Here is a 19,292-nt window from a genome sequence, read left to right as displayed (position 1 = left end):
GATGCACCACGTTGAAGCAGTAGGAAGAGAAAGGCTAAGGATTTGTGATCACAAAGGGTATGCACAAGGGTGTCTGACAGACTGTCATGTTTTTCATTTATATTTGGTTTCTGTTAAAGTCACATTAAATGTTATCATTCTCACCACCACTGCCACGTTTTGCCCATTCTTGACTGGGTTTTGTGATAGTGCTTTAAATATCAGCCCGCCGGCTTTAATTGCCAGCGGGACTTCTGGATTCCAGAACCGCAGGCGCTGTGTGAAACACGGGAGTTGGCGGGTTGGAGCCGGTTTCCTTACCCGCTCTGGATTTTCCCAATTTTCGTTGCCCCCCGCCCCCCCGCCGCCCCCAACACACTCAGACTTCGATTTGAAAATTGAGCCCATTGTGTTTGCTTTTCATTTCACTGGAAATTGAACTGAAACCGACATCTCCAGCCTTCTAACAGAAACTAAAAGTTAATATAAAGGATTAACCCTTTCCTTACAATTGGATCTTTGCAATTTTTTTCTCCCACCTGTTAACCCCATGTATCCACATTATCTGTTCAGATATTTGCAATGCCACTGCTTGCCAAATGAGTGGTGTTTTGAAGGGATCTCTCTTCAGCAAATTTTCTCTCCCTTCCTCGGGTGACATCAGAGATTAGCAATAGCTCATTTAAGAACATAGGTACAGGAGTAGGCCATTCAGCCCCCATGGGCCTGTTCTGTATTTTTTAGCATTAGGAAATGGTAGAGTGTGAATGTTAGTCAAGGCTGGAATTTGAACTTTGGTCTCCTAGTGTACTGCATTGTCAACTTGCACTATTATCACTGGGTAATAGTGATCATCAGTCCTGGTAATGATTGCCACTATTAAAGATGCCATGGCACAACTGATTTCCTTTCAGGTATTTGTTTTCAGTTGTGCCTGAACTGACCAAAGCCTATTCAAACCAACTTTGAACTACTAAAATTGCATTCAGTCAATATTGAAAGTAGGTACACAGCTCTAATTAAAGATTCTTCAGGTTTTGAGTGTACAGGACAGGTTTTTATGTTCCTGAGCCTAGGTGCAGTGCATAGAAGACAATCAGGTGTGGAAGATCACACGCCCATAAGGAAGCCTATTGTTCCATTCATTTAAATAAATGGGTGGAGAATCAGACAGGCTCCCTTATAGGTTTGTGATCCTCCCCACCCATTCCAATATGCCCAGAAATAGGAAAATCTACCCTTACATTTGCAGCATTGGTAAATTTGGAGTTGCATCTGCCTGTGACATAAGAGTACCCATGGCAACAGCAGGGAGGTCTCGGCTTGCTAAAAATTGCCCCTCCCAGCCATTTGTAACATGCTCCCAGCATCCAGAAAATGGCTGCTGGGACATAAGCAGGAGGTGTAATTGGTTTGGGGTGAGGCAACCGCTCTTAAAGGGCTGTTGTTCACTTTAAAGGGGTGCAATTGTTTACGTGTTTAGGCTGATTTATTTTTTGGCAGCTGCAATGGAGGCAAGAGACAATATGGGGAGGACTGCCCTTTTTCCACTGGAGGTGCTCGTGCAGGAGATGCAGTTAAGGAAGGTGTCACAGAAGGCCACTCTCCAGTAAAAGCACAAGTGCAAGTTGCATGGATGGAGGGAGGTAGTGACATTACTGGAAGGATACGTTTAATGAGGAGTGCCAAATTAAGACTGCACACCTTTGCATACTTTATATATTGGAGCATTGCATAAACCAACCTTCTGAGATACAGCAACCACAAAGAGAAACTATGGAAAAGCGTTTCTATTGTCAAAAACCTGCAGGGAAAATTTCTGGACACCACACAAATTGCTTGTACTGTGACATATAAACATTCAAAGGTGTGTTCTGAATCTTCATTGCCATCAGAACTTGCATTCATACTGCACTGGAATGCACTTGCACATGGAAGGATGTGCACTAGCCACATGTCTGAGCAATCTGGATATCTTGCTTCCAGGAAAAGGCTGCTCACAACCATTGCAAGTGCACCTGCACTGGCCGGGACCTGCTAATTTGAAAGAGCTGTCTAGATTTAATGAGATGGCTCTTGGCACTTTTGGCACCAGAGATGGAGGGGAAGGCGGGGAACCTAGAGATGTGCTGCCCTAGCAAGTATCCTCCCTTTATTTGTCTCATTGTTACTTCACTCATTAAAACAGAGAAGTATATAGCACAACTGTAGCATGACACAAAATATACTGGGGCCTAAATTCAACATTGTTGCCCCTGTTTTACAAACATAAATTGGCAACCAAAGGTATTAAGGGATATGGGCCAAAGGCAGGTATATGGAGTTAGATCACAGATCAGACATGATCTTATCAAATGGCGGAGCAGGCACGAGGGGCTGAATGGCCTACTCCTGTTCCTATGTTCCTATGTTCCTAGAGGCCTGCACCCGACTTGCCCGGGTTTTCAGGCCACTGTTTTATTGGTCAGGGCCTTTTATTAGACGTCCCCAGCAGCTGTCTGAAATGAGCATAGGCCTATTGAAATGAGGCTCATGGACCCATTTCAGACATGACGGGAAAAATTGGTTACAACCTGTTTTTGGACGCATAACCGACATGCGCTTGGAGCTCGCGGCCCAACCAGGAGAACGGAAGCTCGCCCGAAATTGAGCTTCGGATTTCAGTTGAATAACTTGGGCAAGCTGGCATCATCTGATGTGCAGCCAGAGGCAGATCGGCCATTGATGGTGTTCCAATTTGGGCTGCTTACCCTGCCAGCAGCGGCTCTCAGGTAAATCCCAGGAGGGGGGGGGCGGGGGAAGGAGAACGGGACGGGGCCAATCATGCACCAGCAACAGCCCTCAGGATTACTTAGGAGCTGGGAGGAACACTCCTGGTCCTCCTGTCTCCACTTCAAGCTTCAACATTTTTTTTAACTTACCTTTTTGGTGCGGGCACTTGCTGGACACATACATGCCAGGAAAACCTAAGTGGAGCAGACACGGTGCCTGCTCTCCTCAGGGCAGCCCAATTCCCCAGGGGGTCCTAAGACAGGCATTAGACCCCTCATTAACATATGCAACGGGCCTAACAGCTGTTTTAGGTGGCTGTTGGGGCGCCTGAAGAATCGCTCGACCCAAAATGGAGACGGATGTATTTCAAGCCCCTTTGGTGACCACTGGAGACTACTCAAAAAAAAATCCGAAAACTTTGCAAAATTTTGTTTTTTGTGGCGTTAGAAGGAATAGGAATGCTCCTCCTGGCTCCACGAAAACAAAGCAACTGTGTGATAATGTCTGCCTTCCCTTCCCACCCCCCACCCCGTTGCTTCCCTGCAGACTTTTCTGTGGGCCTCAGCGCTGGCCAATATTGGCTAGACACAGACAGGCAAGTTGCATCAAGTCACCTCATCCGCAGCTCACCTGAATTATGATGATGAAATCTGAGGACGAATTTAGGATGGACCTCGGGCCACTCTGACCTGGCACGCTGTTGCTGCGTACCGCCTGAATTGCGCAGGTTTGGGTCGCTAACAAATTTAAGCCTCATTACATCTAACCTCAATTATAACGCATTCCATCCTGAAACTATAGTAAAATATATTTTTCTCCCCCTGGTTGCTCTTGCTAAAATCAAGTGGAAATAACTGGTGGCAGCCAGGGGAAGAAATCTCCAGGCAGCATCACTTACTTCACTTAGTAGAAGCACCATTACAAATCAAAGCATCCCAGTGCATTTAGCTAGTTAGTTTGAAGAGGGAGTACCAGATGAAGCATATGTCACAAGTGAGGAGTAGCAAGTGAAGGTGGGGACGAAGGAACAGCAAGCAGCTGTCCAGGCTTATAGCCTGAGGAATTCCTCAATTGACTGGGCAAGGGATTGATATCCTATTGGGTATTCACATAATTACATCGAATTACATTGAATTTACAGCACAGAAACAGGCCATTCGACCCAGCTGGTCTATGCCAGTGTTTATGCTCCACACGAGCCTCCTCCCAGCCTACTTCATCTAACTCTATCATTACATCCTTCTATTCCTTTCTCCCTCATGTATTTATATAGCTTGCCCTTAACTGCATCTATGCTATTCGCCTCAACCACTCCATTTCAGAACTGTTTAAAGGTCAGCGACCTGAAACATTTGCCCTGATATTAAAGCGGAGATGGGAACGGGGGGCAATATTGAGCGCCAAATGCACAACATCATGGAACACGTAGGAATGTCCGATTTCAACGGAGATACCACATTATCATTTTACTTCCAGGTTGCACGTCTCCAATGCTCATGAGCAGGTGTGACGCTGACCTGCATGACCTGATTTCACTTCGACTATTTAAAGGCCTAGTTAACAGATGCAATGGCAGAGGATGTCTGGCGATATCTGTCAAGAGAGCAAAGGCTGCACCCAGATTCAGTGAGTCATCTCTGGATGTTCTGCTGGGTGCAGCAAGGGCTAGGAGGGAGATCCTCTTTCCCACTAATGGGAAGAAGAAACCTGCTGCCACCACAAAGAAGGAATGGCTGGAGGTGGCACAGGAGGTGAGCAGCAGGAGCATGACCATGAGGACCTGGATCCAGTGTAAAAAGCGTTTCAATGACCTGACCAGGTCAGGAAAGGTGAGCAAAGTCACAGATGTACCCACATCCTGTAGTGCACACCTGTTGGACATGTTGGAGAGTTAAGGGTTAATAATTAAACTGACCTGTATAATTATAATTAGTCATGAAGCAACAGGCTTTCTAAGATAAACAGGAAACCAGCGGGGTTTCTAGGAGAAGGAAGGATGCATTTTATGGTCTACTTCAAATGTCTGATAATGATCTACAAGGGATGTCTGTGCAAAGAAATAGTGATTGGGGTGACATCGACCATGAGTGATTAATGTATAACTTTAGTGACTAATACAATAAACCAAGGCAGAGGGATCAATTAACTAGGGTATAGAGTGGATGTTTAGGTAAATAAGCTGTCAATAAACTGTTCTTAAAAGGTACCAAGAACAGATAGATTAGGAAGTCTTGTTTATGGAATGTACCTTTAAAGTACGCAACGAAGATTGTTTATGTAAATAAGCTGTTCTTGAAAGAATCTAAGAACAAATAAATCATGAGGTCTTATCTGTGAAATGTACCTTTGAAATAGGCAAACTGAGGTGTATAAGAAAGGTGGGTTTTACCAGAGTTGGTGAGAGAGCTCGAAAGAGAGAGAGACCCGAAACTACTCCTGAGTACAGTACAGATTGATCACCTATGCTGTATATGTTCCGTATACTCAACTATCAAATGTCTCGCACTTACTCGATGCGTGTCGTTGTGGACCATAGAAGGAAGAAGGTCAACAATCCCCTCTCACTCTGTCTTGTCAAGCTTACTCCATTCACAGCACTCCTCACACCCACTTCACTTTCAACGGCACCAATCATTCCATTTGCATGCACATCCTCTCAGTCTCACTCCCCTCACATCCTCACCTCTCCCTTCTTCCATCCACCACTGCCACTCGCCCCAATCCTCATGTAATCTGCTACCACCTCAGCCAGTTCCCCAATCCTTAGCGTATTCCTCAAATGCATGCCAGTGCCACTTGTGATGCATCTGCCTAATTGTCACCCTCACCGAATGCATAGGTCATAGGTCTGTCGTGCCACCGTTGCAGAAGAGAGCGTAGAATGCGAGGGAGAGGCAAGGACCAGAGGCGGACACCCATAGACGTGAGCTTTACTTGGTAGAGGAGGAGCTTTGGAGATTAGCAGCATATTTGCCTCCCTAAGTCGAGGAGATGGCGAGATTGATAGTGCATAGCAGCAGGGTGGCAACATTAATCTCTCAGACCCACATCTCCTACAAGACAAAGTCATCCTAAGTTGGCCCAACTGGTGTTAATGTTCCACAAGAGCCTCCTCCAACCTTACTTCATCTCACCCTATCAGCATAACTTTCTATTCTTTTCTCCCTCATGTATTTACCTAGCTTCCCCTTAAATGCATCTATGTTATTCACCTGAACCACTCCATGTAATAGCAAGTTCCACATTCTCACCACTTTCTGGGCTGTACCTGTCCTGGGAGTGTTTGATGGGACAATGTAGGGGGAGCTTTATTCTTTACATAACCCGTGCTGTACCTGCCCTGGGAGTATGAGTAGGACAGCGTAGAGGGAGCTTTACTCTCTATCTAACCTGTGCTGTACTTGCCCTGTGAGTTTTTGATGGGACAGTGCACACGGAGCTTTAATCTGTATCTAACCCGAACTGTACTTGCCCTGGGAGTGTTTGATGAGACAGTGTAGAGGGAGCTTTACTCTCTATCTAATCTGTACTGTACCTGCCCTGGGGGTGTTTGATGGGACAATGTAATGGGAGTTTTACTCTGGATCTAACCCATGACTCACCTTATCTGCGCGTGTTCAATGTTGACACTGGGTGCCTGATATGGGAAAGTGTTCCATTTTCCTGTACTAACATCCTGCACCTTGGATTAGCACAAAAAATAATTAACACAGGGGGAAAAAAATTTAGGAACTGAAAAAGACCATCCTGTTCCCTTTTACTAAGTAACACCTTCCCTGTCCTCCATTCTGTAGGTCTTACTACAATATGGTTCCATGGTGCCCTCCAATACCTTATCCATGTAACCTTTCCTAACTCGCTATAAGTCCTGTTCATTCATCACCCCAGATTTATTGAATTTGGTTATATAACTTGTCATGATGGGGTTTAGTAGTCCAGGGTCATTCAAAGAAAAGAAAGAGAGACTTGCATTTCTATAGAGCCCTTCATGACTCCAGGAAGTCTCAAAGCACCCACAGCCAATGAAGTACGCTTGTTGTGCAGTCACTGTTGCAATGCACGTTGCCATAGCCAATTCTGCTTTTGGAGTGGTATGAGTTGGCAGCACCAAGTTATACTGATATTCCAATGCTTGCCTGGCCGGCCTCCCAAATTATATCCTCTGTAAACTTGAGCTTATCCAAAACTCTGCTGCCTGTATCCTAACTCTCACTAAGGCCCGTTCACCCATCACCCCTGTGTTCGCTGACCTATATTAACTCCTGTTCCAGCTACGCCTCAATTTTAAAATTCTCATCCTTGTTTTCAAATCCCTCCATGGCCTTGCCCCTCTCTATCTCTGTAACTTCCTCCAGCCCTACAACCCTCAGAGATCCCCGCGCTTCTCCAATTCTGGCCTCTTGCGCATCCCCAATTTCTATTGCTCCACTATTGGCGGCTGTGCCTTCAGCCGTCAAGGCCCAAAGCTCTGCAATTCCGTGCTTGAACCTCTCCACCTCTCTCTCCTCCTTTAAGTTGCTGCTTAAAACCTAACTCTTTGACCAAGCTTCCCTGTCCTAATATCTCCTTATGTAGTTTAGTGTCAAATTGTTGTCTGATTTACGATCCTGTGAAGCACCTTGGGATGTTTTACTACGATAAAGGCACTATATAAATGCCAGTCGTTGTGTGATCCTAGACACTGAGAGTCGGCAGTTATTTAAGAACAACACCTGTGCCCAGTCTATCTTCACCTGACATCTTGTAGTTGATGCCTCGAGTAGCGGAGAAAGTTTGCAATACTTGGAGCATTTGTGCCACAACTTTACTCTGAGAAATTCATTTTCTGTTTTAGTCTAACTAAGAAGAGGGTACAGGACATCGCAAACATCTCGATCACGGGAATGTTTATCATGTATATGCTCACCGCTGTATTTGGTGAACAAGTACTGCTTCATTTTTAAACCAAAATGGTTTATTTCTAGAGGAATATAATTGAAAAGCAGGGAAGTTTATGTTAAACCTGAACATAACCTTGGTTAGACCACACTTGGAGTACTGTGCACTGATTTTGGTCTCCATATTACAAAAAGGATATAGAGGCACTGGAGAGGGTGCAAAAAAGATTTACTAGGGTGATACCAGAACTGAAAGGATATACTTATCAGGAGAGGCTGAACAGGCTGGGCTCTTTTCTCCAGAAAAGAGAAGGCTCAGGGGTGACCCAATAGAGATCTTCAAAACTATGAAGGGATCCAATAGGGCAGATGTAGAGAAGATGTTTCTGCCTGTGGGGGCATCCAAAACCAGAGGCCATATATACAAGGTTTTCACCAATAAATCCAATAGGGAATTCAGGAGAAACTTCTTTACCCAGAGAGTGGCGAGAATGCGGAACGGGCTACCACAAGGAGTGGTTGAGGCAAATAACATAGATGCATTTATGGGGAAGTTAGATAAGTACATGAGGGAGAAAGTAATAGAAGAATATGCTGATAGGGCTAGATGAAGTAGGGTGGGAGGAGGCTCGTGTGGAGCATAAACACCAGCACAGACCAGTTGGGCCAAATGGTGCTGTAAATTCTATGTAACTGAGAAACTGAGATAAGGACCCAAAATCCATAGTGCATAACATCGCCTCCATTTAAAAAGGTAAGAAGGAAGGCAAAATAAATCAGGTAGTGTTTAGATGGTGCTGGATTTGGGCTTGCGTATTGTAGCAGGGAGGGAGGACTGAGAGTTCCATGCTTTTGAGATCCTGGGAAAGAATGAGTTAAGAATAGGAGATGATGCAGTAAATTCCCATTTCAACAAAGCAAGTATGCTAGGAGGAAAAATCATAGAAGCAAAGAGCACACAAGCAGGCCATTTGGCCCATCGTGCTGTGCCGGCTCTTTGAAAGAGCTATCCAATTAGTCCCACTCCCCCTGTTCTTTCTCCATAGCCCTGCAAAGTTTTCCTTTTCAAGTACATATCCAATTCCCTTTCGAAAGTTACTATTGAATCTGCTACTACCACCCATTCAGACTGTGCATTCCAGATCATAACAATTCGCTGAAGAGTTAACTTCAGCACTTTATCAAATATGATCACATTAATCATGTGTATTTCAACATTTGTAAAGTTCCATGTTGAAATCTAATCTGTCTCTTCTCTCCTATAGGGCCATCACACAAAGAAAAAGAGCCATTAACCAGAGATGATGAGGTCTCCTCAGAGGAGCTCATTCCTGCTGAGGGCACATGGTCACAGGCGTTGCAGGCACCAGCGCAGATATAAGCACATAGACAGTTAGGTGGGATTTCACCTGATGAATCACACAAGTGAAGTTAGCATGCGCGGAGAGTGGTGGTTGGGACAGCTGTGGAGATTCTGCGTTAGAGGGCACAGTCCTCTCCAAGCTCTGCTCAGCTGGACAGAGATGCTGAACCTGGAGGGCCATCAATGAAGGAGAGAATGCTAGAGGCTCAGTAGCAGCTGTGCAAGGTACTGGCAGTCCTCCCAGACACACTTTCCACAATGGCACAGAGGACGGAGGAGTCCAGGTCAAACATTTGTGGGATGATGTCGCAGGGCTTTTCAACCCTACAATTTTCCATTGAGTGTTTGGCACGTAAAAGTGCCAGAGATAGGTAAAGAAAAGCTTTATAATTCACTGAGGGTATGCACATGGTATTTTTGATATTTGTTAATCCAATCAATTTTTTACATTGCATTAGGTTTACTAATTCGCACTACTTTCCCATGGTCCCCATTCTTGAATGGCGAGTACCAATTGTGCTTTTATTTTTTTTGGACAGATGAATTGACTGACACCAATTGGTGGATGTGGAACGAGTGGATGGATGGTCAAAGGACTGGTTGTGTGGGGGCGGGGTGGGGGAGGGATTTTATCGTGACATTGGTCCATATTACACCAGTTCGTTTCAATTTGGGCTCCCAATTGCATTATAGGAGTCCAATTTAAATATGTGAATAAGTGTCCTATCTCTCCACACGAGACGCTCAGACACCCCGCTATCCACCACCGTAATGGCGGGTAGTGGCCTAGTTCCACGAATTTCACAGTCCCCCCACCCCTGACCCTCTCCTGTCTGTCATTAATATCGAGTCCGTTAACTTTGTTTCTCTCTCCACAGATGCCGACTGAACCTGCTGAGTGTCGCTTGCATTTTCTGTTCTTATTTCAGATTTCCAAAGTTCGCAGTATTTTGCTTTTGTTTTAATTATTCAATATTTCTGCCATTTCGCTTTCAGTATATATGAATTTATCTTGTGCATCCCTTAGTGGCCCTATCCCTATCCTGATTTTCCTTGTGTTATTTATGTGTCTGTAGAATACTTTACTATTTATTTTTATATTGCTTGATGATTCAATTTCTTAGTTCTTCTTTACCTATCTAATTGTTTTTTTGACTTCTTTCCTAACCTCTTTGTATTCCCTTTTGTCATCCTGTCCTTTATTGTCTATGTACTTAGAGTATGCCTTTTTCTTTAGTTTAATTTTACCCTTATCTCTTTATTCATCCATGGTCTTTCATTATTGGCTAGCTTGTTCCTATTTTTAGCAGAATATATTTCTCCTGAACTCTATTTATTATCTTTTTAAATATTTCCCACTGCTATTCTAACTCTTTGTTTGTCAATATTTTTTTCCAGTTTATCTTCCCTAGTTCCATTTTCATCCCCTACAAATTAGCTTTTTTTCTAATCTATTACTTCGGTGTTTGTCTTACTTATATCTTTCTCAATCATTATCTTAAAACTTATTATGTTGTGATCGCTATTGCCTAGATGTTCCTCTACACTTACTGCTCTTATCTGCTCTAGTTCATTTCCCATTACTAGATCCAGCACTGATCCCTCTCTTAATGGGGTTATTATGTACTGGGAGGCTGTTGATTGGTGACCAAAGGCTTTAATGACATTTTTGGGGCATCGTGAAGAGTTTCAAAGAATGTGCAGGAGCATACTTCCAACCTCTATGCGCTAGTGCTTGAAGGATTTTTACAACTGCAGTGCACCATGCAGTGGCGGGGGTTAAAATTGACCACCTGGGTAGTTTAACCGATGGGTGGGGAATGGAAACATGGAATGAAACTGATGTATTTAGACAGGGTTCCCCAATAAAACCTCTTCCTCCACCACATGAGCCAACATTAGTTTTACTCTACACTCAATATTGTCTCTCTGACAATACCCATAGCAACCAACAACAAACCCATCTATCGCCTGACTACACTAAATAACATCATCTTACAGACAAGCACTCATTTACTCTTTTCTCCATATCAAATTTAAAAAGTGCCAGAAGTATGTAAAAGACCTTAACATAGAGTAATGCATGCTTCAGAATGGGATATGGAAAACATTTTATGCCTGAATAACCTGGATAACTCACAAGGTTTTGTCACCAATTAGTTATAAATGAAACATTTTCTGCATCGGACTCTCAAGTATGTACTGTCCTCTTATTTTGCAATACTGTAACTGTTCAGAACATCTGTAGTCTCATGAATGTTCAGTAAGTCAGATGGTGCATTTATCTCTGCAGATCACTGTTTTGACCTCTGTTGATGACCAATTCATTGCAGAGACGTTTCATTCTTCCAGCTTAGCATTTCATTCTATTGGTTACCAGACAGTACGTGACTTCCTTGAAGACTGTTTATTTTGCAGAAGAGTGCGCTAAACATCAATAATAATTAGGGATGACATTGCTTCTCACACAGGAGAGTAAATTAACTGCTTGTCACTGACTGAAAGTCAGAAAATGAATTAGGTGACCAAGTGTTATTCCTTCGAATAAGGTAATATGAAATAAGAGGGCTTTGTGATAAATCAAAATGTTTTCGTCTGAGAACCCCGAGTATGGTTTACAGTAATATTATAGCTAATTGTCACACACACACATCATGCACCTTGATCGTGGGTTAACATTACCAGCTTTTAGAAATAAAATTCTATGGATGGAGTCATGTTCTCTGTGCTAATAGTGATTTTAATGCTTATAATGGAATTATTATTTTGACATCATTACTTCAAACTTGCATTTTGCATTACCATTTAATCACAGGCATCATGCATTTGTAGTCTAATTCCTAATGGTAATAAAGACTTGCAGCTGCTCAAGAAAAGATAGGCCCCAGAGCCATGTTACAGAATTAGGAACAATCTTTCGTGTCACTGGTATTTTTATTTTGGTAGCAGCAGAGGGGTAACAGAAGGAGAAGGAAAAGGGATGAATCATTATCCTTTTCAAAGAGCTTTAACCAAACAGCAAGGCTGTGCTGCTTTCACCTCAGTGCAGATGCTCTCACTGACATAAACCATCAGTTTTTCACAAACCTAGAGTCACCTTCTGTGATTCCAGTTGCATTACCTGTGGTTGTGAAGGTCAGTGCTGCCAAGAACTTTTACACTGCCAGCCTCTTCTAAACTCCATGGGGTGATTATGCAGATATCTCATGGGCAACCATGTTGAACTGGCTATGGAAGATTACTGATGCAGCTAATAAGGGCTTCTCAATAACTACATTTTTTAAAGGAGGGGATCAGCAGAAAGCCAGTTAACAAGGTTTTCTGCTTTGGTCAACTTTCTGAGGGTACTTGGTTTTGTTGAATGCACCCACATAGAAATATCAGTACCTACCGGAATGCCTCTTCTTACATTAAAGGTCACAATGTCAGTAAATGTGTCCTTGCCAGTTTTCAAGGTTCAGCATGACTCATTCATTCCACCTCGATCTGTTCTGTCTGGAATGCTTGAATAAGATAAGAGTCCATGGATGGCTACTGGGATGATTACAGCAGTGCCATTAAGTTATAACTGATGGCTTCACTATATCATCTGTAAACTCCTGCAGAATACAGGCACAATATACCACAAAATTCCATGCTTTTGTGATTGAACATTCAGAATATTGGGAGTATCCTTCTGTTATCCAGACAGTCTGGCAGATGTTCTTCAGTGTGCCCCACAGAAGGTTTGGAATATGATATTTATAAAAAAATTAGCCATAAAACATATAATCAGTGTAAATGTGCCAGAGGAAAGAATGATCTTTTATAATGTGGGATTTTAAGTGTACTTATTCAGGTGAAGCAAATACCGCGAAATAAGGGCAAGTCAAATTATAATGGGTTAAATGCTATGAGAAAATTTGAAAATATATAGTCCCGAAAACTCACCGCCAGTGGAGGAGTGAGACTTCCATTGTGCCATTCACTTACACGTCTGTCCCCATCAGAATTGCCGGTGTCAAGCAACGATCATGCAGCAGGCAGGCATCGGTGCCAGCCTCAGCACAGCTGGGGTGCCAGCTTTTGGGGGGGGGGGGTGGAGAGCAGAAATTCTGGGATTGGAAAGTTATTGTGCAGTAGCGCCAGCTAGTCTGGCAGAAAAAAACATGGAGGAGGAAAAGATTGGCCTTCTTGCATAAAAGCCACCTTTTTTACAGCAGCTGAATGCATTGTGACCAGTTACAGTAAGGAAACTGGCCTTAAACAATCCTGTGGGCCACACTGTCTCCTTCTTTAGGTGGACAGTATTTTGGGCCCACTAGAGTTGGGACTGGCAGGAAGTCCAGCGGATGACAGTCCCACCTCCATCTATGCAGACAGGCAGTAATAGGCAGATACAAAAGCCACCTGTCCCTTCTTCTGCAGGTAAACCCCTGCGTTCTGGAATGGGGCATAGACCTGGGGGTAATTTTGAACCCTACCCACCTGGCAGAAACCGGGCAGGAAAGTAAAAATACCTAGTTACTTAACCGCCCTGATTTTAGCCTGCTCTCCTGTGCAGGAGGTAAGGACACCTGCCCAAAGACGGTGGGGTCCTTCTTTACATATGCATGTCGAATCCTGATGATGTCATCGGGATCAGACTACAATTTTAACTCAGGTCTGAGAGGGCAAGCCAATGCAACATTCCCACCAGGACAACCTGGGACAGAAGAGAATCAGCTCCAGGCGAGGTCAAAAAAAGAATGTGTTTTTCTTTCTTTTGTGGGGCCAGGAGTAGTAGGAGTGCTCCTTCGGACACCACAAGGAAAGCTTAGGCTTCTTTTCCTCCAATCTACCTCCCCTCTTGCCGAATGTGAGACCCCTGTGAAATGCACCCTGAGCCCATATCCACCAACTACCTTGTGTCGGCAAGCGGCCTCCAGGCCACGTGATTTTCTGCCATTTCCCGCCGACTGCCCACAGGAAGTGTACCGGCGAGATGTTAATAAGGCCCAGGAGTTAAAATAGCTCGGGCCTGATTTCCGCTGTAGCAGGTGAGTTTTCAACTCACCTCACCACTCACCAGCCCAAAACCCACCCGGAGTTAAAATCAGGGCCCTGGTGTCAGCCCCAAAATCTATCCCCATTCACCCTTGAATCCATCACAAAGATTGCAGATTATCGGGGCCGTAATGTTTACAAAGGGGTTCTCAAGAAACTGGTTACTTGGTAAATGGTGCCAGGCATTTGATTGACAACTCTTTAGTACATCTGTGGAAATGATCTCTCCTTGACCTCTTGGCCCTGACTCCTTCATGACTCAGTTTCTCTGAGACTTACTTTCTCTCTTCCTGTCTGTCTTCATTTCTAGCTGCATAGGTAGCAGAACTAGTAAGAGATTAATGAGCTGAATTTTTTGGTCAGCTTCATCACTGATTAGCACAAATTATTACTTATGACCACTTAATGCCACAGAAGACTGGCACTAAATAATATGATTCAGCTCAGAGCTCTGGTTGTACATTATTCTACTGCAAAAATTTTGATTTAAATGTTTATTAAAATCTCTCTGCTTGATTTCTAGAAAATTATGTCATTATAGGGTGCATTCCACAATCCCAAGGAAAATGGCTGTGGGATTGCTGCACAAGTGCATTGGGGAGCTGGGCTAATTAGATGTGATAGGGTCAGCTAATTTAGATAACAGGGTTATGACTGCATATGGGTGGGAAATGGGTAGAGCAACAGCTCTGAAAGGGCTAATGCTGTTTTCTAAGTATCTGCATCTTTGCTGGGACTGTGGAATCTTGCCAAGATGCAGGTGCAAGAATTTCATCCCCTTTGATGAGGAGACATTGGGGATGAAATTTAACTTTGGTGGTGGGGGGTGGGGGGGTGAAACGGATTGGCCATTCGTTGTATAACCTGCACGATGTTCCTTTCCATTGAAGTCCATGAACTTCACTGCAATTGGTTGATTTAATGGAAGATATGAAACAGAGGATGGTATCCATATTTGAAGTAGATGAGAATTCTCCTCTAAGACCTACTATACTACATGCATGGCATTGGGTACAATTGAATGCTATTTCGCACAAGCATAGGTTGTAGGAATAAACAATTATCTGGACTGAGGAAGAGGCAGGACTTACTGCCACCCCCTCCCACCCCTTGGCTAAGAACCTAACCCATCCAAAATCCCAGGGTCAGGGTTATTTAAATGTTTGGCATAACTGGGCAGATGCTGGGAAGTGGGGGGTGGGAGTTGGATAGGGGAGGAATTTTGCTATGGCACCTTACCACAACATATGTGAGCCTGCAGGACTCAAGGATGCAGAAGAAAACATTTTTAAAAAATCATCCGTAGTCTTTTTCTGTCAGTTTCTGTGATCAATTGCATAGCCGAAATTGGCCTTTGAATTTTTTAATTCTCCCTACCCCACAGCCCTCGCAAAGTGGGATGCGAGGGGTTCACAGGTGTCCCTAATGACCAGTGTTGCCAAAGGCATATATGAGAAAAATCCATTGGATGATGTATTTCCCTCATTTACTTGGCATTGTAATATACTCAGAAACCCTGTCCTAGCCTAACTTAATAGTCTGCCCTGGCTTCATTTAGCATTCCGACTGAATGATTTGCACCAACAATTGTCGAAACTTCCATTTTGAAGGAAAAATCACCTTTGGTGGCCAAGTACAGATTTTGTTGCAATCTTACAAGAAACACCAGCAAAATATCTGTACCACGTTGAGCATGTCTTCTAGAGGGAGACAACGTTGCAAGAATTAACTTTCAATATTTTTAGGAACTGTCAGCTGTCCTTAGTGCAGCAATAATTTTGCAATACGGTTAAAGCCTCAAAACTTCCCCGCTCTAGACCTACATACTGATTGGGCTCTTCCTGATCGCCCAGAGAACTGCATAGGACAAGGTACAATTTTTCTTTGTTTAGTGACATCGTAAATATGTTCTTTTTGAAAGTATCTACAATGTCATGTTACGTAATTGGAGCATTCTTCAAAACAAAGGTTAAAAGATTGTGTTTTCTTAACTCCAAAGGGGATATTTGTTTTATCCCCCTTGGGAAATCAGCTTAATTAATTTAAAGTACGATGTAAATGGCAGGCAGTTGTTTCCAGTTGTTATTGGGATATGATTCCATATATCGGCTCCTGCTTTTTAAAAATTCGTTCTCGGGATGTGGGCGTCATGGCAAGGCCGGCATTTGTTGCCCATCCCTAGATGTCTTGTACAACCTGAGTGCCTTGCTAGGTCACTTTAGAGGACAGTTAAGAGTCAACCATATTGGTGTGGGACTGGAGTCACATATAGGCCATAGTGCTAAGGAAGGCAGGTTTCCTTCCCTAAAGGACATTAATGAAGCAGTTAGTCCGACAGCTTCATTGTCACTTTTACTGATACCAGTTGGAAGAACAGTAGATCCAACAATATAGCACTCTCTTAGTATTGATGTGTAGCCAGGATCAGTTGCTCAATTTTCACAGTGGGATTTAAACCCTTAATCTTTCCTATTCAGAAGTGAGAGTGCTATGAACCGAGCTAAACTGACACTTTGTTAATACAGTGCAGATCTGTCAGCATCTTAAAAGTGAAAAGAGATTAACGTTTTGGGTAGGAACTCGTCATTAGAACTAAATTATTTTAAATGATTTACTGTCTGTTTTATGTGAGCATTTACTTTGGTTAAACAATCAGATAAAATGCACCTTACATGCAACCATTGTGTTGTTTATGAACATTTTAATTTGGAATCTCACATCAAAGGAGATTGGGGTATAAATCCAGTTTATGAAGGCAATTGAGAGATTAGGAAAGCACAAGATCGGAAAAGACTCTGCAGTCCATCTGGGCGGTCCCCAGTCCCACAGTTCTTTACTTCTTGCTGGATTCTGAAGGCTGATCTGATAGAAGAGCTCCATGAGAGTGTGCTTCACATACTTCATGTGAAACCCCTACTTGAGGAATGAGCCTTGAGACAATTCGGCCAGAAGTCTGGGTTGTTAACATTCTCCATGTAGTGCTAAGGACTTTGTTTTGTTTCAAGAGACTAGTCTAACTGCTGGAAAAAGGCTGGTGAACTATATGTTATATATTCCTACTTGCCTTGCAGTATTAGTGTAATTAATTGCTTTTTTGACTCTGGTGGTCATTTTGACTTTTGGCGCTAATGTAAAACGGGCAATATCAGATTGTCTGCCTGTTATATAACTCTCCCAATTTTCATTTCCATTGACTTCAATGGAATCAAAAATCGGGAAGGATGTATAACACGCGGCCGATCTGATATCGCCCTTTTCAATATCACCAAATGTTAAAATGAACCCTATCTGTTTTGCAAATTAAATCAGCGATTCACCCTTTCAAAACTGTTTCATGTTTCATATTTTCCATTTATCCAAAGTGAGGGAAGGAGTGTTGCATGAGGCCAAACTTAATCCAATGGCAGTAATACAATTGAATTAATTATTGATGCCTGGCTCCATGCACTTTGAATGAGAAAATCGTGCAAAAGAACTCAAAAATGTCACATATGGTGGACATAAAAGGTAATTTTACAAAATCATGCTCCCAGAGGGAAGCCTATCCTGAATTCTCGATATATGCTCCTGGTGGGCGAGGCTTCCCGTTAGGAGTGCGATTTTGTAAAAATTCTAGCCTACTACTGGGAAGAGGTACACCAATCCCACATTACAGTTCTAAATGTATCACAGGAACACTGCATTAAGAGATGAAGGTACAGTAGGGAAGTCATGGCTGATCAGTACAATTGATGTACCACAAACATAAATGCCTTTGCTGCAGGCTTATTTTTTGGCAGCAGGAGCAAGAGTTTGGGGAGAACTTCCTTGAACAGCACTTCAACTAAAGAAATTTCTGCCAATGTAAGTCCAAATCAACCATAGCCACTAGTGTCCCGCTGTATTACATAATGTAACCAGCCAATCACACACCAGTACCAACCGTATTTCTAAAGATTGCCAATTAATATGTTTGACCTTTACACAGATTATGTATTTTCTAGAAAACAAATACACAGAAATAAGTACCAAATAATCTGTTGTTGACAAGTGTAGCTTAGAAGTGCTATTTTGTGCAATAGAAAATGTTATCCTAAGACCTCTGTACCTCTACTCAGCAAGTTCCCTAACTCCCATTTGACCAAAAAAGAAGTCCCATTCAAAAATTAAATGTTGAATTTGGGATGTGGGATGATGGAGGGATCAGCAGCACTCTCAAATGCCTGAAAATCAGCACAGAAAGTTTCAACTTTCTCAATGGATGATTCAGTAAAGATAACTTTACAAATGTGCACTCCCACTGTAGGGCTTTAACTTCAGTCGGTGAAAATTCCTGTGGGACACATTGATCTCCATACCCGAATTCCAAATGAGTGAAGCTCTGTGCTGGGAGCACACATTTGTAAAATTGCCCTCAGTGGATTTTTGGAGGGGAAAAGGATGAGTGCAGTGAAATATTTCTATGACTTTGTGGGGCATAATTTCCTCTTTTTGTAAATTTTAATGGCCAACCATCAAAATGCAGGTGAGAGCAAATTTGCCGCAGCTGATTTGGTGCAACATGATTTCATTAGCAGGAACAACAGAAAAGTGGACAATTACAGCGTAGCTGTATTAATGGTCCTTCCATATCTCAACAGTAACCAAATCCCTTAACTGGTAAAATGACAACATTTTTGTCCATGCGGGCATGGAGTGCTCCAACTTTTCAGTAATGCCTCAGTGTCAAATGCAAAAGGTCTTTTCACTGAATGGACTCTGGACGTCCTGGTAGATTTTGTTATGGAGAAGTGGGAATGGCCTTTTCGGTGCAGCAGAGCAGCCCACGAACATGCAGTGACGACAAAGTTCATTGACAGTACATCGTTGAACAAATAAGCTAATTGTTGGCTACTGTGAAGAGCTGGAAAGAGTTTTCCTGGCTTGAAAAGAAGCACCAAGATGAGACAAGATACAGTGGTAGCAAAGGAGATAAAATTAAATGGTAAATAAAAAGCTGTGCTTTCAGAAACAAATGACTACATTTCAATGTACCATGTCATCCTGTCTTAATACGGAGATGAGGGTCATATATGTAGATAAAGTTAAGCCATTGATGTCATATTGCAATTCAATAGAGACTAGACTATAGTCAAGAATTAATTTCAATGGGACAAATGACTCTGTCTTAATTTACACCTCTCATGCTTGCACATAATAGAAGAACAAAGAGAGGAACAGATGGTGAACCCTCTCAGGCGAACCCGTTAACATCATGGGAAATGAGAATTCTGCAATTAATAAGGAGAGAGGCTCTC

This window comes from Heptranchias perlo, chromosome 1 (genome assembly GCF_035084215.1).
Source record: "Heptranchias perlo isolate sHepPer1 chromosome 1, sHepPer1.hap1, whole genome shotgun sequence".
Taxonomy (NCBI): Eukaryota; Metazoa; Chordata; class Chondrichthyes; order Hexanchiformes; family Hexanchidae; genus Heptranchias; species Heptranchias perlo.
This window is presented reverse-complemented; position numbering follows the sequence as displayed.